Consider the following 26,796-nt stretch of genomic DNA (forward strand, 5'->3'; position numbering starts at 1 on the left):
GTCTAGGGGCAAAAGCAGTGTGGATGTGGAGGCAAGCTAAGCAGGAAAAACTGGGGGTACAAGCTAAGGCATGGACTGGGGTGATGTCTAGGGGCAAAAGCAGTGTGGATGTGGAGGCAAGCTAAGCAGGAAAAACTGGGGGTACAAGCTAAGGCATGGACTGGGGTGATGTCTAGGGGCAAAAGCAGTGTGGATGTGGAGGCAAGCTAAGCAGGAAAAACTGGGGGTACAAGCTAAGGCATGGACTGGGGTGATGTCTAGGGGCAAAAGCAGTGTGGATGTGGAGGCAAGCAAAGCAGGGAAAATGGTGGCTAGAGGCAAAGGGATGTCCATAGGCAGCAAGGGCAAAGATGCAAAACTCTCCCGTTTCAAGAATTTTCCTGACTTGTTTCCCCACAAAACATTCCTGGGAGGAGGGCTGAAACACCACCCTCCTCCTCCTCCGCTGTTAGATTTACCCCAGCTACGAGCTGAAAACGCTGCAACACTGGTGTGGGGAGACGTTAGCAGGCTGGGCTGAAGCTCATCAGCTTGGGAGACGGACAGCACACTGCCTCTGAGGTCAGGGATGCCATCCTGGATGAGATGGCAATTTGTTTATCCCCGCTGCCCCTGGGGCCAGGTTTTTTAGCTTGTTGGAGGGCTCTGGAGCTTGCCAGCCTCCAACACGTTCCATGCCTGGCCCACATGTTCAATGTAGTGGTGCAATGATTTTTAAAAACATACCCCAAATTAGCTGAGCTAAGGGTGAAAGTGCGGCACTTGGACACCCACTTTCCCAAGTCTACAGTACCTGGAGCTAGCCGCAATACACTCCAGCAAGGCCTACATCTGCCTGAAGCACCTACTGTTGTGCGAGGTCACCACACGCTCTAACCCTAGATACCGTATGTTCAGCAGGGTGTGTGAGCAGCAGAGACCTTTGATGGAGTACCAGCTACAAAACCCAAGGGTTCCTCAGAGTCAGCTCCCTCACTTTCTGCACCATGAGTTTCCATGGGTGGCAGACTTATGGCTAGAGGCACAGGCATGGATAGGGGTGATGTGTAGGGGCAAAAGCAGTGTGGATGTGGAGGCAAGCTAAGCAGCAAAAACTGGGGGTACAAGCAGCCGGTGACATCATCACTGACAAGCACAGCTGTCTGTCAGCTGACAGGCTGACTTTCACCAAAATGAACAGACAATGGATAGACTCATCATATACATGTCAGTTACATGACAAATTTAGTGCAATTTGCAAGTCCAAGATGGTTTGGAGATCTGCGGAGAGGAATCTCACCACCTCTTGCGGGTGCCATCATTTGGAAGGCAAGCCCTGGGCTCAGTGGGTGAGAGCAAGCGCAGGATAATCGTCGTTTGGCCTGGCGGCCACTGCCTCTTCCACTGTTGACAGGGCTGGCGCTGCAGTCCAGACCAGGAGCCAGGACACCTCCACATCTGCCTCTGACACTTTGGGGAGTTCACCCTTATCCTCACCTTTTCCTGCCATTTCTCCTTTTGCCCGCGCCATCATGCGCCTCTTCCCAGCAACTCCCCATCTCCCAAGCCTTTCATTTCATGCTAAAGTACAGCGCAACCCACCCACATGCCCAAGGCTTCAACGGCCTCATCTCAAGAAATCTGGCCCAGGAGATGTTGGAATCCCGGCTGGGGGACACTCTGCCCTTTTTGGGCAGAGTGTCTACTGCGCCACCGCACTGTGCCGTCCACACCAGCACTTTCCCCCAAACATGAGGCGGTCCCTAAATTCAGCGCTTAGCCCTAAAGTTCCATGTGACCAGTTACGAATGGACAAGTGCATGCGGACAGGGACGCTACCTTTCAATTTGGGCACAGTGGTTGAATGTAGTTGAGGCGTGGACCGGGTCGCAAAATGTGGTGGCCTGACTTGTCTCCCCACACAACATTCCTGGGAGGAGGGCTGAAACACCACCCTCCTCCGCTGTTAAATTGACCCCAGCTACGAGCTGGAAACGCTGCAACACTGGTGTGGGGAGACGTCAGCGGGCCGTGCTGAAGCTCATCAGCTTGGGGGCCAGACAGCACACTGCCTACAAAGTGAGTCATGCCATCCTCGATGAGACGGCAATGTGGTTTTTGCCACTGCACCTGGGCCCAGGCATGTTGTCATGTGTGATAATGGCCGTAACCTGGGATTGGCTCTGTAGCTTGGCAGCCTGCAACATATTCCATGCCTGGGCCACGTTTTTAACTCATTGCTGCTAATCTTTTGAAAAAGGTACCCCAATGTTCCTGAGCTACTGGTGAAAGTGTGGCGCTTGTGCGGATAGTTTTTAAAGTGTATAGTTGCCGCTGCTAGCCTCTATGCACTCCTACAACGCCTGTACCTGCTGGAACAACGGCTGTTGTGCGACGTCTCCACACTGCTGGCACTAAACATATCATGTGTTGAGCAGAGTGTGTGAGCAGCACAGACCTTTGATGTAGTTCCAACTCCAAAACCCTCGGGTTCGTCAAAGTCAACTCCCTCAGTTGCTCAACCATGAGTGGCCATGGGTGGCAGACTTATGTGAAATCCCATCCCATCCATTGCACTGGACACGAAACATTAGCATGCGCTCAGCACAACTTCGGATATGGCAGATGCGTTAAGCAGGGTGCAGGGTACAACACAGACCAGGCCCGAGCACCAGGAACAGGTGTTAGAAATACTGCAGCATCTGCCATTTCCTTCCAATTTTGGGGTTTTGGACCCGCCACCGACTTGTCTGGACCTAAGTGGGGATCATGAGACACAGTTGCCATCAAGGCAAGCTGTGGTCATGTGCGGTTTGCAGTAAGGGGGCAGTGCGCAATTGGAAGAGGAGTTGGTGGATGACGAGGCCACCGACCCCACATGGACAGGGGTGATGTCTAGGGGCTAAAGCAGTGTAGATGTAGAGGGAAGCTAAATCAACAAAAAACCTGGGTAGAAGCAAAGGCATAAACTGGGGTGATGTTTAGGGGTGAAAGCAGAGTAGATGTGGAGGGAAGCTAAGCAGCAAAAACAGTGGGTAGAAGCAAAGGCATGCAAAACTCTACCCTGTTGGAAGACTTATTCCTAGGTCTGGAACACGTTAATGGCCCCCCTGGACAAATTACTGCCACTCAGGGGCCTAGTGTCACCAGGAGGGACAAGTATAGGCGCATGTTGTGGGAATACCTGGCCGACACCAGCTCTGTCCTCTCCGATCCCTCTGTGCTCTACAGCCTAAACTTATTTTCTCATCTTTTTTTCTGAACTGCACATCTCTTGCCTGCTTCCTTTGGGATCTTAGAAATGGTGGTCCACTTCCACAGATGGTAACTTCAATAGACAGTGTAACGGGAGTAGCTGAGGGATCGCTGTCTTAACCACTTTTTGGCACAAAATTAACTTCCAAAGCCAAATATGGTGCAAGTATATGATGCAAGGACACCTACACACCTATCTCTGACACATTGGGGAGTTCACCCTCATGCGCCCTTTTGGCCTGCACCATCATGCGCCTCTTCCCAGCCACTCCACATTTCCCAAGCTTTTCATTGCAGGCAGAAGTACAATACAACCCACCCCCATGCCCAAGCCTGTAACAGCCTCATCGATAAACTGCTGGCCCTGGAGATGTTGGTGTTTGTTTATGCTTCTGGAGACCCAGGCCTTCCGTCAGCAGATGGCAGCTGGGGCACCTCCCTATGCTGGGCCTAGCCGTTACTACTTCTCTTGGTGTGCTGTCTCTGCCTTGCGCCTGCATGTGTCCCATAACATCAGTCGGGCCCAGAGCTCTGCGCTTTGCTGCAAGGTCCACTTGACCACCGACACATGGACAAGCGCCTGTGGTCAGGGATGCTGCAGTGCTTATCTTTAATGACAGGCAGGGTGAATGTGGTGGAGTCTGTTCCCCGGGTGCAAACTGGGGTGGCCTATCTCCTCTCCCAGGCCAAAATTCATGGCAGGAGTAGACTGAAACCCTACGAAGCTGCAACCTCCACCCCAGCTACTAGCGGAAAACACTGTAACACTGGCATGGGGAGATGTCAGTAGGCCGTGCTGAAACTGATCAGCTTGGGGGACAGACAGCACAGTGCCTCCGAGGTCAGGGATGCCATCCTGGCTGAGATGGCATTTTTTTTTCCCTGCTACACCTGGGGCCTGGCATTTTTGCGCCTGTGATAATGGCTGGAACCTAGTAGCAGATCTGGAGCTTGCCAGACTCAAACACGGTCCACGCATGGCCCACGTTTTCCAACTTGTTGGTGCCATGTTTCTTTGAAACCTACACCATTGTGCCTGATATACAGGTCAAAGTGGGGCCATTTTCGTAAGTGAGAACTAGCCTCTGCTAGGCAGAAAACATTCAGAGCACACTCCTCTCATCTTCGCACCGTTGGCTGGCGGAGGAAGACGAGGGGGTTGGAGTGGCATCTGATGTCCCTATCCCACACGAGGCTAGAGGGTGCACTTCAGTGCATCCCATTGCTTCACCACAAATGGTGTGAAGGGGAGTGGAAAATGGAGGAAATGGAGAGTGACCCTTACAGTTGGGGCCAGCAAAGGCATGCCAAGTAACACACTGGCACACATGGCTGACTTCATCTTGGGTTGCTTTTCAACACATATTTCACATCATGAAGAACAAATAATACTGGATTTTTTCAAGCCTCGAACCCCGGTCTAGGTCTAATGTCTGTTCCTTTCTTATATTAGGGGAGAGGGAAAAAAAATTACTTCAGTGATACGTTTAGCGTACATAGACTGACTATTAATGTGTATCCCACTTAGTGTTGTTAGGGTTACACACCGTCACAACCTGGCTAAAGCTTCTATAGCTGTTAATAAAGTCAACATAACTTTACGGTATCCAAAAAGACAGCTGGTACCGACAGAGAGCAAGACAAATGTCACCCAAAGCTGTGAGCTCTGAACACCCACAGTGACTTTGGCGTCATCATCATTATAAGGGAGCGGGTGGTAATAAATAACTTGGCAGTGCCTAAAACCCAAAAAGCTTATACAACTATATTTACATTAAGATACACAAATGAAACTTTTCAGTAGCATGTCATGAGACAAGCTGATAAGCTCTTCCTTTGTGCAGTGCTATTTGAAAGTTAAACGCTGCCTTTATTTTAATTCTGGAGAAGGTGCAGACATTAGATTTAGAACATGTTGTCTTCATTGTCCAAATCCTCTATATAGGTAACGTGTTTTTCGGGCCGAGCTGTCTGGGAACGAGCTGGTGCAGCACTGACAACCTGGGTGAATATGGCAAGAGCCTGAGATGTAGGGTGAATGAATCCCCAAATTATTTGTGGAATTCCCAGTGAGACAAATGGCACTGTATACCAGTATTAAAAATTGTGGGTGCACATAACCCCCATATATTCTTTGAATTCCCAGTGAGACAATGGCACTGTATACCAGTAGTAAAAATTGTGGGTGCACATAACCCCCATATATTCTTTGAATTCCCAGTGAGACAATGGCACTGTATACCAGTAGTAAAAATTGTGGGTGCACATAACCCCCATATATTCTTTGAATTCCCAGTCAGACAATGGCACTGTATACCAGTAGTAAAAATTGTGGGTGCACATAACCCCCATATATTCTTTGAATTCCCAGTCAGACAATGGCACTGTATACCAGTATTAAAAATTGTGGGTGCACATAACCCCCATATATTCTTTGAATTCCCAGTGAGACAATGGAACTGTATAGCAGTATTAAAAATTGTGGGTGCACGTAACCCCCATATATTCTTTGAATTCCCAGTCAGACAATGGCACTGTATACCAGTATTAAAAATTGTGGGTGCACATAACCCCCATATATTCTTTGAATTCCCAGTGAGACAATGGCACTGTATAGCAGTAGCAAAAATTGTGGGTGCACGTCACCCCAATATATTCTTTGAATTCCCAGTCAGACAATGGCACTGTATACCAGTAGTAAAAATTGTGGGTGCACATAACCCCCATATATTCTTTGAATTCCCAGTCAGACAATGGCACTGTATACCAGTAGTAAAAATTGTGGGTGCACATAACCCCAATATATTCTTTGAATTCCCAGTCAGACAATGGCACTGTATACCAGTATTAAAAATTGTGGGTGCACATAACCCCCATATATTCTTTGAATTCCCAGTCAGACAATGGCACTGTATACCAGTATTAAAAATTGTGGGTGCACATAACCCCCATATATTCTTTGAATTCCCAGTCAGACAATGGCACTGTATACCAGTATTAAAAATTGTGGGTGCACATAACCCCCATATATTCTTTGAATTCCCAGTCAGACAATGGCACTATATACCAGTAGTAAAAATTGTGGGTGCACATAACCCCAATATATTCTTTGAATTCCCAGTGAGACAATGGCACTGTATACCAGTATTAAAAATTGTGGGTGCACATAACCCCCATATATTCTTTGAATTCCCAGTCAGACAATGGCACTGTATACCAGTATTAAAAATTGTGGGTGCACATAACCCCCATATATTCTTTGAATTCCCAGTGAGACAATGGAACTGTATAGCAGTATTAAAAATTGTGGGTGCACGTAACCCCCATATATTCTTTGAATTCCCAGTCAGACAATGGCACTGTATACCAGTATTAAAAATTGTGGGTGCACATAACCCCCATATATTCTTTGAATTCCCAGTGAGACAATGGCACTGTATAGCAGTAGCAAAAATTGTGGGTGCACGTCACCCCAATATATTCTTTGAATTCCCAGTCAGACAATGGCACTATATACCAGTAGCAAAAATTGTGGGTGTATATAGCCCCAATTCTATTGCTAGGGGACTTGCAGGGTATTTCTGAGGTGAAGGTGGGGGGGCACACCGTTGGAACGGGGATTTGGGGTGTATATATGGGGTATACGGGAATACACTGTCAGTGTGTTCCATTCAGGATCCTGGGAAAGCTGGGTTGCGGCAATTGAGCCCGTCAGTGCCACGTTACACTGACAAGCTTCTCCCTGGAATTGAAGTTATATGTAAGCCCAATATATTCTTTGAATTCCCAGTGAGACAATGGCACTATATGGCAGTAGCAAAAATAGTGGGTGTATATAGCCCCAATCCTATTGCTAGGGGACTTGCAGGGTATTTCTGGGGTGAAGGTGGGGGGGCACACCGTTGGAACGGGTATCGGGGGTATATATCGGGTATACGGGAATACACTGACAGTGTATTCCATTCAGGATCCTGGGAAAGCTGGGTTGCGGCGATTGAGCCCGTCAGTGCCACGTTACACTGACAAGCTTCTCCCTGGAATTTAGCTCTTATAAGAGCTGTTGGTTGTCTTCTCCTTCCTATCCTAGCCTGTCCCTGCCTACCCAGAATCTAACCCCTAGCTAACTGGACGGAAACCTCCGTCCTCGGTGAATTGCAAGCTCAGAATGACGCGAAGCTGGGCGGCGCTGTTCTTTTAAATTAGAGGTCACATGTTTTCGGCAGCCAATGGGTTTTGCCTACTTTTTTCAACGTCACCGGTGTCGTAGTTCCTGTCCCACCTACCCTGTGCTGTTATTGGAGCAAAAAAGGCGCCAGGGAAGGTGGGAGGGGAATCGAGTAATGGCGCACTTTACCACGCGGTGTTCGATTCGATTCGAACATGCCGAACAGCCTAATATCCGATCGAACATGAGTTCGATAGAACACTGTTCGCTCATCTCTACTTTGTGCTGTTCGGTTACTCCACCAGAATATTTATGAGTAAATGGACAACTGGGTGTTACCACTGTCACAGGGGTGTGTCTTACACATTTAACGCAGACTGGACAATGTCAGACTGTGTCGGAACAGCCCCTTCCCCAACCGGTAACACCAAGTGGTCAATTTATTCATAAATTTCAACAAATAAAATAACAGGAACCATACAATGCAAAGTTCTAAGAAAATATGTTATTTCATGGTGAATTCATGTATGTACTAATACAGACTTGTCAGGGGAGGTGACAGATCCTCTTTAATCTTTATTTGCATAACAAGTGCTCACGCTTTTAAAGAGAATAGATCATAAAAGGTTAGAAGTTGAAGAATGTTCATAGCGCTCTGAATAAAAATACTTCTATAATAGACTACTAGCAGATAGATCTGAGGAATGGATTACCGAGTACACTTAGCGGCCTGCCATCTCACCTGACAGTACAATGTGGCAAGCCTGGTCAGACACACAGAATAGGGCGCAAGCCTAATATCAAAGAATAAAGCAGAGTTCCATTAGGACTACAACAATACTGTTTAGTTCTCTAAAAAGCTAAAAATATAAAAACACAAAAACGGACCTGAGAAAATGTGATAGAAATGATGTAGCGGTGAGCTTGGTAAAGCCTCACCTCAATCTACCCAACAATTACTTAGGCCATGATGGAAAAAGTGCTTGTCACTCAGACCAAAGTTTCTGCTTCAAAGGACTCCATCAAGTAAAACTCCGATCTCCACTGCATTTCCCTTCCGAGGCAGGCAATTCACAAGAAGAAATGAGACGGCTGCCAACAACCGGCTAATTACTAAGGTGCAACAGTCCAAGCGAACGCCCGGCTTACAAAACCTAAAATTTACCTTCCTTGGGTCACAAGAAGCCAAGGCATCTCAGGAGCCTCCTCGATATGGAGATACCCTCAAAGTGCACCTTTTGATGTCATGATCTGCCCCATCGTCTGTGCAAATAAATATTTTCTAGAGGTAAATTATACAAAGCACAGCACATCAGGAGGATCTTATGTGGTTTGCAATTTCAAGCTTACTCAACTGCCCACACTGTGTTACAGGTATGGAAGCATTTGGACAAAAACAAATTGGAAGCGTTATGCAGATAAGGTAGTTGGTGCACTGGGGGTGGGAATTATACGCTGGAAGCACTGCTCCTTTTACGCAGGTAGAGTGAGTGATGTCATAGCAGTAGCAGGATCAATGCTTACTACCCAGTGCAGGCAGGAGATAGTAGAGGTCTGAGTGGTGGTGAAGGCCCGCCCCCAGTGCACCAACGCTCTCATTTGCATAAAACTTCAAAGTCAGTTTACTACAAATTTATAAAAGGGACATGCATAACAAAAGTACATTGTTTATCACTGTAATGTGCTTTGTAATGCCTGGTGACTGCTGAATATCCAGGGGAAGGTGGTAGTCATTCCTAAAGTATAAGGCCTGCGTCACATCTACGTTTGGAGATTCCAGTCCTCTCTCCACATGAAAAAAGGGGAGAGCAAGTGCTGCAAACAGCACGTTTTTTCTCCGCATTTTTCATGTGGAAACCACACAGACACCATTATAGTCTATGGGGTCTGCGGGTTTCCTAAGGTAACGGCTTTTTTTTAATGCAGATTAGGTTTCCGTTCAAGAGATACCTAAGCGAACCTCCCGAACACAGATGTGAACTGGGCCTTAGTCTTTCTATTCCATTCCCTTTTCAACATTTTTACCTATAACTCACAAGTTACTTGTAAGTAAACTTTCCTAAAGTAAGGGAACAGCAGGCTGAAAAGAGTTCAATGGCAATGAATGCAGACCCAGGACCCTCACGGAGATTTAGTTGACGGCAATGGCTTTTTCCACGCCGCGGCCTAATTAGACTTTAATTGGGAAGCCATTCACTTATGGCAATGCTTTCTGTTTACGTAATTGCTTCTTTTCTCTCTTCTATTCTAAAGCCTTGTCCACATTCATTCCTTTGCCCTTGCTCCTGTGTACGGAATCACTTGTGCCTGGTAAACATTGATTTCTCCTATAATATATATTCTCGTCCCTTTGGATTACACCTTTTAACCTTGGTGTCCTAGATCTATAATGAACTGAGCTCGGATCTAAAACTTTTATTCTTTTAGAAGGCATTTACTTGGACTTAACCATTTATGAGGTTTCCTTAGTATTGGTCGGCAACACCTGATTGTTTTTTTTTGGGGGGGGGGGGGTTTAGGGTGATGGAATCAGAAATCTAGGACCCCACAGATCAGCTTGGTCGCTGGATATCAAGCATAGTGCTGTATATTGCACAGTTCAGTCCCACTCATGTGAATGAACCAGATCAGCTGTGACCCTGTGGGTCCTGGGTGTTAGTCCCACACGTGATCTATCCTTGGGATGCAGTAAGACATCAATATTTGGCTGGAGGGGTCTAACAGTTCCTCCATGTACATAGTTTCCAACCATCCTGAATTTGCTGGAAAGTCCTGAATTTTCTGAAACCATCCTAAGCAGGAGCATGGCTTAGAACAACTTGCCCACAGGTGGACAGCACCACTAGATAGGGATGTTTACGTCCTACCCTGGGGATGCCCAATATGATCAGTATAAATGTTGGCACGTACACTTATGCTAGTATCATTCTCACTAGATGTGGTGCATTCTCTGCACTCTCCTGGCAGATACAGGTTGTTTTATGAATGTCTGAGGGTCACCTACACATTACAGGTTACGATATACAGCACACTAGGGCTTATATAAGGCAACAAAGAACAATGCAAAATTTTGTTATCACGTGTCCTACCAAATAGTCCACATCATGTACAGGTAGGTTACTTTTTAATACTGCTCGATTGCTTTTATTTTTTATTTAATGAAATTACGATGCCGCAGGGCTGACTTCTGAAATGACGTTCCTAGAGACTACAATCTTTCATATTACATACTATACCAAGCATTTCTATTTCATCCTCCTCTGGGTTCCATTAACAGTCTCCTAACATGCACGAGTGGAGATAATAAACTGATATAGTTGTTTGTGGTCCCACTATGTCGGATATCTGCAGCTCGGTTCCTTAGAAGCCTGGTACAGTCCTGTTTTGCATCTCCATTTTTTTCTGAGGTATCACTGTTGGTACCTCCATGATCATTAAAGATTAGAAAAAAAAAAGCATCTCTACAGTCGAGGATGAAAATTTCCTGCAATTTCCTCTAATAACATAGCATTGCCGTTAGATCCGACACATAATGCAATTCTATTCGGAACATTTACACGCCGCACATACAACAAAAGTTGACAGAACACATTAAAGCAATTCCCCCTACTAATAATATGTAATGCTAGACTACTTTAGCTTATCAACCCGTGTATAAGGACTGTTCTCTGGGGTGTCAAGAGATCCTAAAAGCAGACTTGGGTGTTGAGTATATAGTAATGACAGTTCCCATGAGACAATACTCAAAGCAAATGTTCACCTTTAAACCTAATTTGCTGTTTATATATAGTGGTATTAACATGAAAAATTGAGTAACTTTGTTCAATCCCTTCTCTTGCACTGATCATGAGTCACAGCCTGTCTCATAGCCCAGAGCTGCATCCACAATTCAGCTGATTTCTATGGGAAACAGCTGGCAGTCTCATTGACAGTCTTGTCCTTAATACTTTATAGAATTCATATAATGCATTGGCCGATTATTTCTTTCTGTATCGGAGTGGTAGTTGGGACCAATTTTGGATTTTCTACGTCAGGATACAATGAATAACAATTTTTAATTAGATAGAATTTTTAATCTTGCATAATTAATTAAATGCATATTTATTTTTATAGGAAATCAATCACTAGATATCTTAATGAATTAGAGACGCTAAGCAGTACAGATAGGTAAAGTGCCTGGTTTAAAGTGTTTGTTTTTTTGTTTTTCTTTTAATAATGTACATTGTGAGACCTATCAGTATGTCTTTGGAGTATGGGAGGAAATGCATGCAAACACAGGGAGAACATACAAACTCCTTGCACATGTTGTCCTTGGCAGGATTCGAAACCAGGACTCCAGCGCTGCAAGGCTGCAGTACTAACCACTGAGCCCAAGTGTTGCCCCTTGGTATAAGGTATATACCTGATACAAATCACCTGAGGAAACCCTTTACAGACAATAGGACACCAATGAATATTATGGTAAATGGAGCCAAAAACTATACCACAAACTATAGTAAACAGGTAAAGCAACTTTTTTTTTTTTTTTTTTTAAACAAAAGTTAATATGTACAGTGTGTTGCACAATATCTACGCAGTCCAGAACTCAATGAACTGTACAGCCAATTAATATGCAACGGGTTTCAATGCAAGCCCTGCCTGGAAATAGGGCTTCTAGGGAAACACAAGACAGCGGAGCCCTCAAAAATGGTTATGTGGGAAGGAAATTTTAAAAAAAAAATAAATAAAAATTCTTCCAGATTTTCCTCTTTTAAAGAGGACCTTTCACCAATTTGGGCACAGGCAGTTCTATATACTGCTGGAAAGCTGACAGTGCACTGAATTCCCGATCTGTGCCCCGGGTAAAATGCTATCTGTCCGCGGCGTTCCTCCCCGCTCACACTGTACAGCGCAATAGGCACTGCCTTGAAGAAGGACGTATCTGACTGACTGTCAGGAACGCCCTTCTGACTGTAAAGAGCTACAGTACCGGGACCGATAGCTCTTCACCCGGGGCACAGATAGGAAAAGCCGACAGTGTGTTGAATTCAGTGCACTGTTGGCTTTCCAGCAGTATATAGAACTGCCTGTGTCCTGGACCATGAAAGGTCCTCTTTAAAGGGAGTCTGTCAGCAGTTTTTTTTCTCCCCCAAAAACACAATCATAGTACCTTGTAGAGGTGATTATACAGTTTCCAAATAGTCCTCCCCATGATCCATTTTATGTAAATCATTGCATTATTCATATGTAAATGACGGGAAAGTGCTTTAGAGAGGAGCTTTAGCTTTTCTAGGCCTTGGACTCTGCTCTGAATTCCCAGGCAAAGCACTTTCCCCTCATTTGTATAAGAATACAACTGTGATTTACATTATAACGGGGCGTCACAGTTGAAGAACAGAGACAAATTTGGAAACTGAAGAATCACCTCTACATGGTTTTGTGACCAAGTTAATAAACAATTTATTGCTGGCAGTCTCCCTTTAAATCATTATATAGGAACCTTCCTATGGGCTCCTCCTCAGGCTCTGCACATATGAGCCAATCCTCTCCACTGCTGAGATACGGATAACTCACTGCTATGGTGACAAACTTGTTGGACGATCAGACTTTTACACAGTCTAGTCTCCATAAAACAAGAATTACATATAATAATAAATTATTATTATTATTAATAATAATAAATCTATCCTACTATTCTATAATACATATTACAAACTGTCTATGAAGCAGACAGCCGTGTTAGGCAAGCACGTGCAACATTAACGCACGTCTTACTTCAGACGTGGATAATACAGCCATTTATCTTATTTTTATCTAGACAAAACCAACTAACACTTCAGACACATTGTGGCAGCCAGCCAGTTGTGTGACCTAGTGACTGCACAAAGAGATTTAGAAGGTCTGCCTTTATTTAGTGACACAGGAAAAGACCTTCACTAAATCTAGAGGAAAAAAGGGACAAAAGCTTTATTTCTAAGGCTGATTGTAAGAATATACTGAATCCTTGACCATCTTAGTACTATATATAATAATAAAGAGTCACTATGGGCGCACTGTGGCTGCAGAGCTGAAGTTGGTGTGTTGTGCTGGTCATAAATCTCTGAGCATACAAACTGTTGATAACGTGAAGTAGGGGCAGGGGACAAGAGGTAAAACATACCTGAGAACCTGTCGAAAAAAAATACTGTTTGATCTGCAGGCAAGTTATAGAGCAGAAAGAGCTGAGCAGATTGATATACAAGTGTGTGGGAAAAGATTCAGTATAACCTGTCATTTATCTATTGAAATCTCTGCTCTTACTATGCTGGAAAGGAGGCAGTCTTAAGAGTGATCCACAGCCTCTTCTCTACGACTGTGTATACAGTGATAACTGTCAGTCACTGATCAGTCCAGCTCTTTGACTGATAAATTAAAAAAAAAAAAAGATGATATTTCAATGCATAAATAAGTTAGAAGATTGATGTATAGGTTTGTGAGAACAAAATCAGTCTGAGTTCCTTCTGCTGTATAACATGCTGCCCCCAGATAGAAAATAAAGGTTGTGAAACAGACTTATTCCCCAGACGCTGACCTTGCAAGTGCAGTAAGGGCAGTCCCTTGCAATGAAGGGCTCCAGTCACTGTGCACTAAAGCCCCTCCCCTTAGTTTGAGTGACAGCTGCAGTGTCCAATCAGGACGCTGCTCATAGCTGGCGGGAATGTATTTTCTTTGCTTCACCAGAAAATCACACTTCTTTTTTTTTTTTTTTTTTTTTTTAAATTTGCACTTAATAAATTTGGTGCCTCTTACAATTAAGCACAGGTTTAACGACTCCGTTGTCGTTTCTATCATGAAACTGATTTAAGGATTTCGATCAGTAATGATACATATATGTGACCTTATTCCTGATCATTGATCAAAACCGTAATAAAAAAACAAAACAAAAAACAAACACATCCCTGATAAACTTTTCTCAAAGGGGTTGTCCAGTTTCTAAAAAATATTCAGAGATAAATGGTATTGCTTGGATCTCTGCTTGCTGTGGCCATGGACTGATTTGTATCCACTGGAAGTAAGCAAAATGTATGACGTCTAGAAAACAATGAGGAATCGATACAGAAAGTATATTGGAAAATTGTACAACTATTCATTATACAAACAGTAACATTGTTTCTCAATATTTGTCTGAAACTGGACAGCCCCTTTAAGACTTACAATGCTTTTTAATTGATGCCATGTGATTGTCTCATCAGAACAGACATCAGTTATTAATATACTGCCGGCTTACTAGATGTAATATACTAATATACTCTGCTGCTATACTATAAAACATACGGTGGCCACAAACAGAAAATACTATAATAATCTATAAATACAATCGAAACCAGTATACGGCATATTACACAGCATTTATATAGGAGCATGACAAATACAACAGACCTCAATAGGCTCCACCAGAAGAGATAAGCTCAGGTACTACATCATAAAGTTTGGAGCGCATTCAAGTCTATACGCACAAAGTAAAACCTGCTCTCTTATTCCATGAAAGACAATTGCAATATCTTCACGATGTTGCGTTTAGATATTCAACACTGTAACAAAAGGCAGAATTCACTTTTAAGAATGAGACAACCTTTACGGAAAGAGAAAAGCGAAGCCCCCTGCCTGCCGCCGTGACAATATAAATCACATTAATAGTAGAGCACAGCACATTAAACATATTACATGATCAAGACCATTCATTTCATGCATGGCTGTATAGTAGAGAGTGGATAGAAAGGGCAGATCTACCCTCATGTATGACCTCTGCTCGCAGTCAAGTATGATCCTCCAAGGCAGAGGGATGTCTCAGGCTGGTGGGTCTGTCTTTATCCTCAGCTCCGAGCTCCTTCGCCACTTACTGCCAGAACACAATACCTCTGTGTTTCTAATGCAGCACACAAAGATTACAGAGAAAACCTATGGAAGGAGGTAAGCAGCAACATGAGCAGCCAATGGGGAAGAGATCCATGGCAGAAATTAGCACATGCTCACTGAGGCTCTGCTACTGTCACCAGCGCTTAGAAGCCTCCTAATCTAATTATAGCCATTTGCTAGGACCGTACTACTGAAGCGCAGCCCGGGAGCAAATGAAATTTTAATAAGCAAAAACCTTTTTAGATAATATAAAAGATTTCTGCTTGATATCAAGCTCGGCCGTGATCATCCATTGATGTTCTCTCTGGGTTATAAACTCTGTTGCCACGCAGTTTTTTTTTTTCTTCCTGCTTAATCATGAAAAGCGTTTGTCACTTTAACCTGCATATGCATAATTCATTAAGTCAGCGTGCACACATTACTAGCAGCAGGAGATCCGGCACTTATTTGCTCTGACCAGATGAAAGCAGCCATCGATAGAGATGGTAGAATTGATTCGCCAGGTTTATGATCTGGAGCAAGGCAGGCGGATTCTCGAAGAATCAATAGAGACGAGTCGGTCATGGACACCGACTCTATAGGTGCCCTAATAAAACTAAGCTTAGGCTGGAGGACTTCATGGCTCCTTAAAGAGACAATTGGGCTCCCCTACCCCTAAGCGTTCACTATTGGCAAGTCAAAAGCACCTAGAAAAGGTTCTTTATAATCTACAGACTGTGCTGGATGGTTGGACAAGTCATATAAGTAGGGATACAATCGCTCTCCAAGTGATGGAGAAGTTGTTGCACTACTCTGAAAATGGTGACAACTATAGAACTGTGAAATAAGTGAATTAAACCTCACAACCACCATATCAAGTGCATCGTGGTAGAGATGAAAAGTTGCATTAAATGGAAAAAAAAAAATTTCATAACTTTTTTTTAAAGAATTTTTGATATTTTGCAGAATTTATTAGAATCTATTTCTGTATATACTCCAGTATAAGCGGAGATTTTCAGCAGTTTTTGGGGTCTATGACCAGCCGCAATAAACATGTATAGAATCTCCCATAAAGTAGTGAAGAAAAAAAAAAAAAAAAAAAGCTTTAAAAAAAAAAAAAAGTATAATAAAAAATAAAAGTTCTAAATCTCTCCTTTCCTTAGAATACATATAAAAGTAGAAAATTTACAGTGAAACACACACACATTAGGTATCCCTGTGTCTGAAAGTGCCCGGTCTACTGAATATAGGGGATCTGCAGTGCTCCTGTTCCGTCAGGAAGGGGTTAATAGGAGTAATGCAGATACCCTATAGTCAGCCAGGATGAATTCCAAGTGGGGGGGGAAAAAAAAAAAAAAAAAAAAAAAAAAAAAACTGTCCTCAAGCTTAGGGAAGGGGCAGACAGACAACCAAAACACCTCCTTCCCTTTCCCAACACCCAGAAACTACTGCGCCCAAAAACTCAGACCATTTTATTTTTGAAATTTTCCAGTAGCTTCTGTATTTCCCCCCTCGGCTTATACTCGAGTCAATAAGTTTTCCCAGTTTTTTGTAGTAACATTAGGGACCTCGGCTTATATTCGGGTCTGCTTATACTCGAGTATATACATTTTATTTTTTAAGTTTTAAATCCTGCCATTTTCACTCCAGCCACCAAGCCTAATGTCAGACTGCTACTTTCAAGACTTTTTGATATGTTCCCTATACATTTTCTGATTTTCCTAATAAAGGACTGACACCAATTCTGAATCCATCACAGAAACAATTACAATAAAAGATACCAACTGTAAATGACATCACTGACCCATAATTATGTCTACTACTGACTATAGATTATGCCACAACTTATCTCCTCCTCCTCCATGCTTACAGTATATCTAGAAATCCCTCCCATAAACCTTAATGAGTTGGCTCCAGCCTAGTGCTGCCTATGGCCAAGACACTGTTGTAACTGTATCACTAAGCCAGGGTTCACACAGGGCTTTTGGACCAGAATTTGACGCGGAGGCCGCCTCAGATTCCAGACCAAGAACCGACTAGCCACGCCTGGATGCCGATGCAGTGCACCAGCATCCAGTTGCGGCATTATACTACAGATTAGGCTCAAATGAATGGGCCTAGATGGGAGGGAGGTGTCGTGAGGCGGAATCAGCCACGGAATACACCTGAAGAAAGGGCAAAGATATTATTTCAATGGGAGGCGGTTTTTTGACGCGGATTCCGTGTCAAAACCCTGACCAAAAAACCCTTCTGAACCCGGCCTAAAGCAATTAACAGCAGAGGAGATGCTCAGGAAAGATGACAGCCACATACTCCTCTACAAAAAATAACAAAAAAAACTATAATCTACAAACAGAAAATAAAATAGAAATAAAAATGATACAGTTCAGTATCTGATTTTAATATCTACTACACCAAGTTTAAAAATGAAGAATAAATAACCAAGAAAAAAAAAAAAATGTTGCCCACCATATCAAGGATTTTTTTTTCTGTTCTTAAAACAGACTTGTAGAAATCCTGCAGAGAACACTGGGGTTAATCTAATGCTGATCTAGGAAGTTTTTTAAAAAAAGCTGGTGAATAGCTAAGAAGGCGGGGCTTCAGAATATTTATGCTTATTAGATAGAGGCAAAATGGGGAGAGGCTCTTGCTGCAGCCAGTTGTCTAACAGCTAAATAGAGGATTAGGAGAAGATACTTTGTTTATCCTCTTCAGCACAGATTTCTTTATAAGAGAACCTTTCACCACCTCCTCCAGTTCATGTTCTTAGCGTGTTTTTTCTCTGCTGGAATCAGTGGAGCAATGCCTATTAACACTGTTGGAATTTTCTCTTAGGCCCCACAGTTTGAGTAACAAGTGCAGTTAGTTTTGGTGTCTGATGTGCTATTTCACCTCTGTATTGTCAGAAGGGTGGTGACAGGCAGGGAGCGCGATTCAGAGCTCCAATCAGAGGCAGGCAGTGTCAGAGTTCAGAATCACACCCCTTGTCTGCTACTGCCCAACACTGCACTCCTGACAGTACAGGGTCTACATAGCAAATCATGCACCAAAACTAACAGCATTGATTGCTCAGGAATGGTGGGGGCTAGAAAAAAAAAAAAAAAACATTCCAACTGTGCCAGAATCAGCAGAGGAGTAGCTATTAATTGATGTACTTTGTTGGAGGTGGTGAAAGGTCCTCTTTAAAAGTTTTAGCTGCAATATTTAGCAAAATATTATCAAAAGGGCAAAGAAAAAAGTCGAGTGGTGAAATATATTCCTATCTTTGTGCACTTTTTTTTTTTTTTTTTAAATTTTGTGTTGCTTTGAATATGCATTGTAAAATTTTTAAAGAGGTTGTGTCTTTCCTAAAGACAGGTCATTAATTTGAGATCAGTGGGCGTCCAATAAACAGACCCCACGCTGATCAGCTGTATTTTTTTTTTTAGCATAGAGTAGATAGCCAGAGGCAGACAGCCCTGTACACAGTGTAGTGGCTGAGTTTCTGCCAGCGCCCGCCTAAACCTTTCTTAGGATATGGGGTAGGTACCCTTTTGAACAATTCAGTTTCCTTATAAGGTTCCTTCAACATAAGCTGGTCACAGGATGCTACACTGCTCAGACCTTCATGATCAACTGTAACCTGTGGGGGTTCTGGTATCAAGTGTTTCAGCCATCTGTAACACCACCGCGGGGGAAATGACACATGACACAGAAAGCAATATTCTTGTAATGCACGAATGTGCTGCTTCCTCTATAGGAAGTGACTCTTTGTAGCAAATAGAAGACTGCCTTACACAGTGGACCCCCATACCATCTTTAATGATTCAACACCCTTTACGTTGGGCGTCCCTGCACAATAATGACACCATAGTCGTAGGGGCACGTTTCATGCCAGCGACTGTTTTGGGGTCAAGAAGTGCTCATCTGAAGCCTCTTCAAACTTCATAATGGTGCCAGCTGCTGGACCCCCACCAATATAATGTTGGTATAACCTATACTTAAAATGGGTTACCATGAAAATTATATATCCCTTATCTATAGGCGATTTGCTACCAATCTGTGGACACAGAATTCACGTCTCCACTCCATTCACCAGATATAGTCAGAATACAGTGCTCCATCACTCCCATTGAAATTAAGAGCAAGGAAGCGAATTCTGTGTCCACAGCTACATTCAGAACACTCCCATTCTCAGGATTAGTTTGGGAAGGGGGGTCGTCTCAGTGGTCGAACCCCCATCAATCAGAAACATATCTTCTATCCTATGGATATGGGAATCATTTTTTATGCTATAACCCCTTTAAGTCCCAGGAAATCCTTCCAAGCTGTGTCCATGTCTACACTAAAGGATCCGTTCCACCACATTTGACAGGGACAATATCACAGAAGGATTTTCCCTGTAAAGTAAAGGAAATCTTTCATATCCCAGTCTCTGTAAATTATGATGGAACCCGCAATGCAATTCCTGTAATCGCCTATGTCTGTAAATATTGTGGGGAAATTGCTAAGGTAGATGCTTGTAGCAGTGCGGCAAACAGGGACACAGACACTGGATTGCGCACAGGTTCAGGCTTCATTCACTTGTAACGCATACACTGCTTTTGCAAAGCCACAGGATAAACAAAACAAAACCCTTCTCAGCTGAGAAAACTAATTTAAATGTAAGAAAACTTTTCCCTGACTATATAGGAGACTGGCTACCCACCTTGGCAATAACAACGGGTGTCACAATACCTGCTTTGGAGATCCAATCTGGACAGTTGAACTCTGTCAGTGTGGTTATTAGGGCCTGATTAGTCAGTTGACCTCCCTGGTGTGAGTTTTTACCAAACACCCTTTAGCTGCCTGGCTGGGACATACCTGTCTTCCCAGACCTCACCCTCTTACAATATCTAATAAAATGAAAAGAAACTTCACTATATAATTTTTATCTTCATTATCAATAATGACTGTACTTGATGTCTCGCCATTGCCGGTCCTTGCATTTTCCCTCAGTTACTAGCAGGGGCTTTTGTGTTATGTGTCAGAGGAATGTTGTTAGTGACAGCCGCATTATGGAGCGACTAGCCGGAGGGGGAAGGGTAGTAAGATACAGAATGGATTCTGCTGCTTGCACTGCACATAGATGCCCCTAGCTAGGACCCTGGTCTGTACGATGTGATGTGAGGTGACTACTACTAGCTCCAAGTGGACAGATGTCACCGCAAGGTAAACTGTCCTTAAATGTAGGCAAAGTAGTAAGTGACCTGGTAATAACCAGGAAAAGAGGATTCTTATGGTACTAGATCTGCAGAAAGCAAAGACTTTACATAATACGTAAATTATAGTCAGTCGGTACAGGGCGAGCATTTCATTTTGGCAGCATACATGTAATGCCTCATTTGTGGGACTACAGGTGCCTCAGATTCAGAATACAGATTGTTGTAGGAAACTATAAAAGTGACAGATTTACAGCCTTGCAGCAGGTACAAGCGCCAATATATGGTGAAATACTACAAATAGAGTTATCTGCCCCACAATGCATTGTGTCTGATAAACATCTACTTAAAATCAATGGTAACCTTACAAAAGTGTAAGAAATAGCTATTGTGCAGAGTCATCTTCGGTATACTGCAATGCAACTAGTTGAGTGACAAGGATAGAGACATACATGCATATCTACATACATGCATTCCGCCCACTTCTTCCAAGTTAAGGGCAAGGGTACTGGCACCATGGGTATAATGCTCATTACTGTAGTCAAGAAGGGTAAACAAGGCCTTGAGCTTTTTGTAGGAACAGATGGGATGAAATGGATGTTTTACAGCTATTTTTTTTCTGCTGTACATTGGAACTGAACCAGGTATGTGCCCAATATCCATGATGGAATTGTAGGATTTCTACTCCACGTTTTCACCATAAATACTACCGAATCACAAATGTACTATTTATCTATCTATCTATCTATCTATCTATCTATCTATCTATCTATCTATCTATCTATCTATCTAGTGGCGTAACTACCGCCATAGCAGCAGAAGCAGCTGCCCGGTGACAGCCGCTACCGCTGCTATCATTATACTCGGGGGGGGTTTTCGGACCCCCGAGTATAATGATCGGCTGCCCGGGAGAGGCAAGAAACATAAAAAAACACTTTTAGTTACCTCGCCATGATCCGGGCAGGCTTCGGACTAGTCGACTGACGTCTCATGACCCCAGCCTGCGTCCGGGGTCATGTGACGTCTGACGTAATTGTAGATGGACTACAGCAGAGGCCGACAGCGGAGGACTGCAGCAGAGCCGGGAGATAGGTGAGTAACAGTGTTTTTTTTTGTTTTTTTTTTTATGTTTTTCTCCCCCTGGGTCTCCGATTATTATACTCTGGGGTCTGAAAAGACCCAGAGTATAATAATTGTTTATGGGTGTCCACAGTGGGACATAGTATTGTACAACATAGTGGCCCCTGCACACAGTATTGTGTGCAGGGGCCACTATGGGGGATAATACTGTGTGCAGGGACCACTATGGGGCATAATAGAGCGCGTAGGAATGTGTAGGATGGGGTCGGTCGAGGTCTTCGGTGTCGGTCGGGGGGGGGGGGGGGCACATGTTAAAAGTTTGCCGCAGTTTGCTATCTATCTATCGCTGGTGTTAAAGACTTCGGTTTCTTCTTTCCGGAGGAAAGCTAAATTTGCATATCTTCAGAAACATTGGCTGTAAGATTCCCTAAATTGGACACCATGTCTGCAATAAGAACCACCCAGCCAACCACTACACAGCCCCAGGTTAGCTAAAACTACTAATAAGGTTTTACAGCTAATTAATGGGTCGGACATTGACTTACAGGGTGGCTGCTTATAGGTGGTACTAGAAGGACAATTTTCTGGCTTTTGGAGAAGAGTCAATTTGAAGCCCTCCAAGTGACAGTCCGTAACCGTTCTGTCAAACATGGCTAATAGGTGGCTTTATTGCCAGGCATTTCTAGGAAAGATTATTAAGGAGCATTAGACATCTAACTTACTGGTATAAGGAAGATAATTGATCATAATATAGACAGACATATCTCCAAGACTCCCACATGCATAAATAGACTGTAATTCATTATTAATTCATTTATGCTAGCAGGAAAAACAAAGACCACTGATGTGTAGTCGCCCACAGACCGCACAGAAAAAGTGATATACTGGTCAAGAAATGAATGACTTTAATGTCTTATTTATGCTACTTGGCTATCCATAGGTTGTGCTTGAAAGACTTATTTTGGGAAAACTTTTCAAATTGGGCAATGCCCCTACAGGGTCAAAAATTGGCTCATTTATCATATACTGCATGACATCAAGCCGGGGCTAAGCAGCTTACATATCTCACTAATAAAGAAAAAGTTATCAATGTAGGACAGGGGTGTATCTATATGGGGTACAGCGGAAGTAGTCACAACCAGGCCCTGGACCCTCAGGGGGGCCCCAAAGATCCATCTGCCGCATAAAATATACCACTATTCTAAATGACACAAGATAGGTAGAGGCTCCATTACAGATTTTGCATTGGCGCCCAGGAGCTTCAAGTTATGACTTCTGATGTAGGACCACAAAAACTTATATACAACATTTCCAGAATACATGGTAACCATGAAAAACAGAAATCTTAGCCCAAGGATAAAACATCCATAAAAATTACAAACCCCCCAAAAATACACCCCAATAAGATTATATTGATTCCTCAATCATCTTTATGGCCATTGAGGAGTCCAGAGAAATTTTCTGGAATAAGTGATGGATTCAGTCTTATTAGGAAGTTTACCCCAAGTCATAGGCCTCACAGGGAATAAAAGCCTATGGGTAGGGATTTAAAAAGGTACAGATATCATCCCCTCCCAAGCAGGGAGCATTGTATTCCCTGGATTACCAGGCAACTGGCAAAGGAATAGGAGCACTGCAGTTTCTTTACAGGTTTTTTTGCACAGTGCAGCCCCTGGCCACGTGCGGTGCAAGTGAATGGCATGGTGTTGTAGGATGACAGAGCGCTGCTTTGTCGTAGTTCATTGCGAGTGGTCGCAGAGGCCAAATCCTAACTGATCAGAGTTTTATGGCATATACCAGTGTATGTCATAACAATAGATATAACCTTTTAATTAAATTTTAGTATTGCTTTGCTATTCAAATTGCAAGTGCATGTTCAAGTGTTTTCATATTTAAAAATAGGGGTTTTTTTTTTGTTTTTTTTATAAAAAGTCAAGCACAGGATCCATTCCTATACTGCGAGATCGGGAAAGCCTCTTCCAAAACCTTCTTTGTGAAAGACTTTGCTAATCCTGCAAGACACAATCCTGTCCTTGGCTCTAAGCATACAGGTCATACTCCGAGCCTTATTAAGGCCCTGGCATGAGATCTTACAACTAGTCTATGTAAGATGTAAAAGGAAGGATTCAGCAATTTGTATTTATTTATTAAAACCAGATAGTGAAATATTTCATTTTTTTCCAAACTCGTTTTTTATTTTCTGATTGTATTTTTTTATTTTTTTTTTAAATTCTATTTTCTGTACATGATTATAGAGGCGGCCATCTTGCCTGGACATCTGCTCTGTTAACAACATTAAGTGATCTACTTTACAGCACAGCCATGGCCATAGGCAGCAATAGACTTGAGCAGACTCCTCGAGGACTGTAGAAGAGATTTCTAGACATGCCTTATGCAGGGAGGGGAACAGATAAGTTCTATTGTGGCAGCATGGTGGCTCAGTGGTTAGCACTGCAGCCTTTCAGCACTGGAGTCTTGGGTTCAAAACCTGCCAAGTATAACATCTGCAAGGAGTTTGTATGTTCTCCCCGTGTTTGTGTGGGTTTCCTCCCACACTCCAAAGACAAACTGATAGGGGGAAAAAAAAAAACGATAAACTCTATTGTGAATCATGAATTTCATGTGTTAGTTAAAATAATAGAAGATTTTCTGGTAACAGATTCCCTTAAAGGGGCTGTATCATTGGGAAAAGTCATTTTTAACTAAGCACATACATGCAAAGGCTTAAGAAAGGCTATTCCACACCTACCTCTAGTATGTAAATTGCCTCAGTGGTTTTTGAATAACGCTGTTTTTATTCATATGCTAATGAGCCTCCAGCCAGCACAGGAAGTTCCCAGCAGCACTCATCCCTGCTATTCTCCCCTATGTGTGCAAACAAGAAGCTGAGTCATCAGCAGCAGCCTGTGCTGTATACATACATAGGAAAGAACAGGCAGAGGGTACACGATGAGACTTCCGGGGTGCACCAAGAGGCTAATTAGCATATGAATAAAAACTGGCCTATTCAAAAACCACTGAGGCGATTTACATACAAAAGGTAGGTGTGGAATAGACTTTCTAAAGGCTATGCAAGGATGTGCTTATCTAAAAATGACTTTTGCCAATGATAGAGCCCCTTTAAAAGTAATCATTGGTGAAACATAGCAATGAAAGGAAGGAGGCCTAGAGGCAGGAGACATGAGATCTACTGATAGTCAAATAATGATAAAACATGAAATATAACAACATAGGCTCTGCTTACATCTCCATTTTGGCCCAGTGGATTGTTGCACATGCATAGAGCCACAAGTCTATTAGGCTGAAATAGACAGGAGAGGCTTATCCTAAAGAATGCACCTGGCGTGTCGCATGCTGACAATTGTAGTTTTCGGCCTCAGACAAACTGCAGCAAACCCATACCAGATCACAAAAACTGTATAAGATGTCGGAAACTCGGAACATACTCCCCAGAGATCCAAGTCAACATGGACCTACATGTTAGTAGTGGTTATGCCACAGTACCGACAACTCAGCTCACAATTCAAATGAATAGGAGTTGAGCTGCAATAGATTGGCATTGTTACTACGCAGTGTACAGAGCCAACTGCTTCTGGCTCATACAATATGCAGATCTTGTTGATCAAGGGGGTGCTTTGTGTCAGACCATCATTGATATGATCCTGATGAACTTTAATAAGTTTTGGACAACCCCCAGCTACTCAGACATAAAAGAAGCAGAAGACAACATTAACTATTGGCAGTACTGGATTGTAGAAGTCTCATGAAACAAATTTCCATATAAACCTGTTTTAAACAACAAGAGACTTGGGTTAACAATGTAATATTCTTTATTAGGTCTGGTAGCAGAGACTGAAGCATCTGTGTCTGTAATGTTCTCGTGAGCATTACTATTTCACGCCACAAAGTCTTTGTTCCTGCCGTCTCCACCTCACGCCTTCAGACAGGGATTTTTGTGCTTCCTTCAAGCCTTAGCATTTTGCATATGAATACATGTACATGGAGTAAACAATCTATTGGCTTTTGTTTCCAGAAGAATGACCTATGAATGGACAGGATGAGTCTATTTATCTGTTGCTGTCGACAATCAAAATCCATAGACGTCGTATCAAAGCGCTCAACTGCAATTACCAATAATGTGCTATATGTGTAATGAGGCCATAATATGCAAAACCTCAAATACAACACGATAAACCCGGGATCAGAACTGCACAATAAAACATTTCAAGGGAAGTTATTTTACCAGACACTTCTTCACATCTTCATAAAAAGGAGAAATTTGAGCAAAGCGTCAGGAGCTTCACGATTAAGTTTACATTAAAATACTATGCAAGTATTCACATGAATAGAACTCTATATACTCCTGCAGGCACAATGCATAAAAATGTAATAAGGACTATGTAAGCAAGTGAAGCAAGCGCTGATTTTATATAATACTTCTGTAAGTTATCAGGGTGCAAAAAGCCTTTCCCCAGTTTCAGATGTGGAGTAGTAATAATGTACTCCATACATGGCTACACCATAACTAAACACTATACTCAGGACCACTGAGAGCATTACGACTGTATTACGCTAGATTCACAGTAGCATTGGGGTTTCAGTCCTTCGGATCCACTTGGGGACCTGAAAAAATTGAAACCCTATCCGCTTAGGGAAGGTTCACACCTGCACTCAGTCTCTTCTTTCAGGTTTCTGTCTTCTGCCCGAGAAATTGGACAGGAGATGGAAACCGGCAGTCAGATTTCAAACCCATTCATTTGAATGGTTTTGCAAAGTGTCGGCCCGTGAGCATCTTCTGCCTTTCTGCGGCAAAAGTTTTTTTTTTAACTGGACACAAAGTCGGACATGGAGGACTTTGCGTCCGGTTAAAAAAAACAAACAAACAAACAAACAAACAAACAAACAAACACGGTTTTGCCGCAGAGACCAGAAGACCACATGGGCAGACACTGACTGCTGGATTTCCGTCTCCTGTCAACAGAAGACAGAAACCCACAAAGCGGAGACCGGGCGCAGGTGTGAACCCGCCCTTAAGCAGTTACATGCAAAAGCCTGCAGACCCCATGGACTATAATGGGATGCACTGGGGATCTGAATGTGAAGGCCTCCAAAAATCGGGAGAACATGGAACTGAAGCTTCTCCTGTATACGCCATGCCTGACTAATCCTCCATTCACTATGGAATAGGACACCTATATTCTATCACATCTTTTGATAAAAGGAATCCAGCATAGCCAATGACGAGTAATAAAACTTCTTTATTATACCATCCACGTAAAACAC

General features: G+C 43.1%; 1 protein-coding gene across 2 annotated transcripts in view; it reads right to left on the bottom strand.

Annotated features, from left to right (window-relative positions):
- FAM110B (family with sequence similarity 110 member B) overlaps positions 1–15,281 on the bottom strand; it is a 60,190-nt gene extending 44,909 nt beyond the window's left edge. The window contains exon 1 of one of the 2 annotated variants that reach the window (XM_075270550.1): positions 15,162–15,281. The gene's annotated coding sequence lies outside the window, so the exon portion shown is untranslated. Of the gene's footprint in view, positions 1–15,148 lie in introns of both variants that reach the window. The other variant, XM_075270551.1, reaches the window with a different exon arrangement.
- Positions 15,282–26,796: the final 11,515 nt, after the last annotated feature.

Source organism: Leptodactylus fuscus, chromosome 4, assembly GCF_031893055.1.
Source record: "Leptodactylus fuscus isolate aLepFus1 chromosome 4, aLepFus1.hap2, whole genome shotgun sequence".
NCBI classification, from domain to species: Eukaryota; Metazoa; Chordata; class Amphibia; order Anura; family Leptodactylidae; genus Leptodactylus; species Leptodactylus fuscus.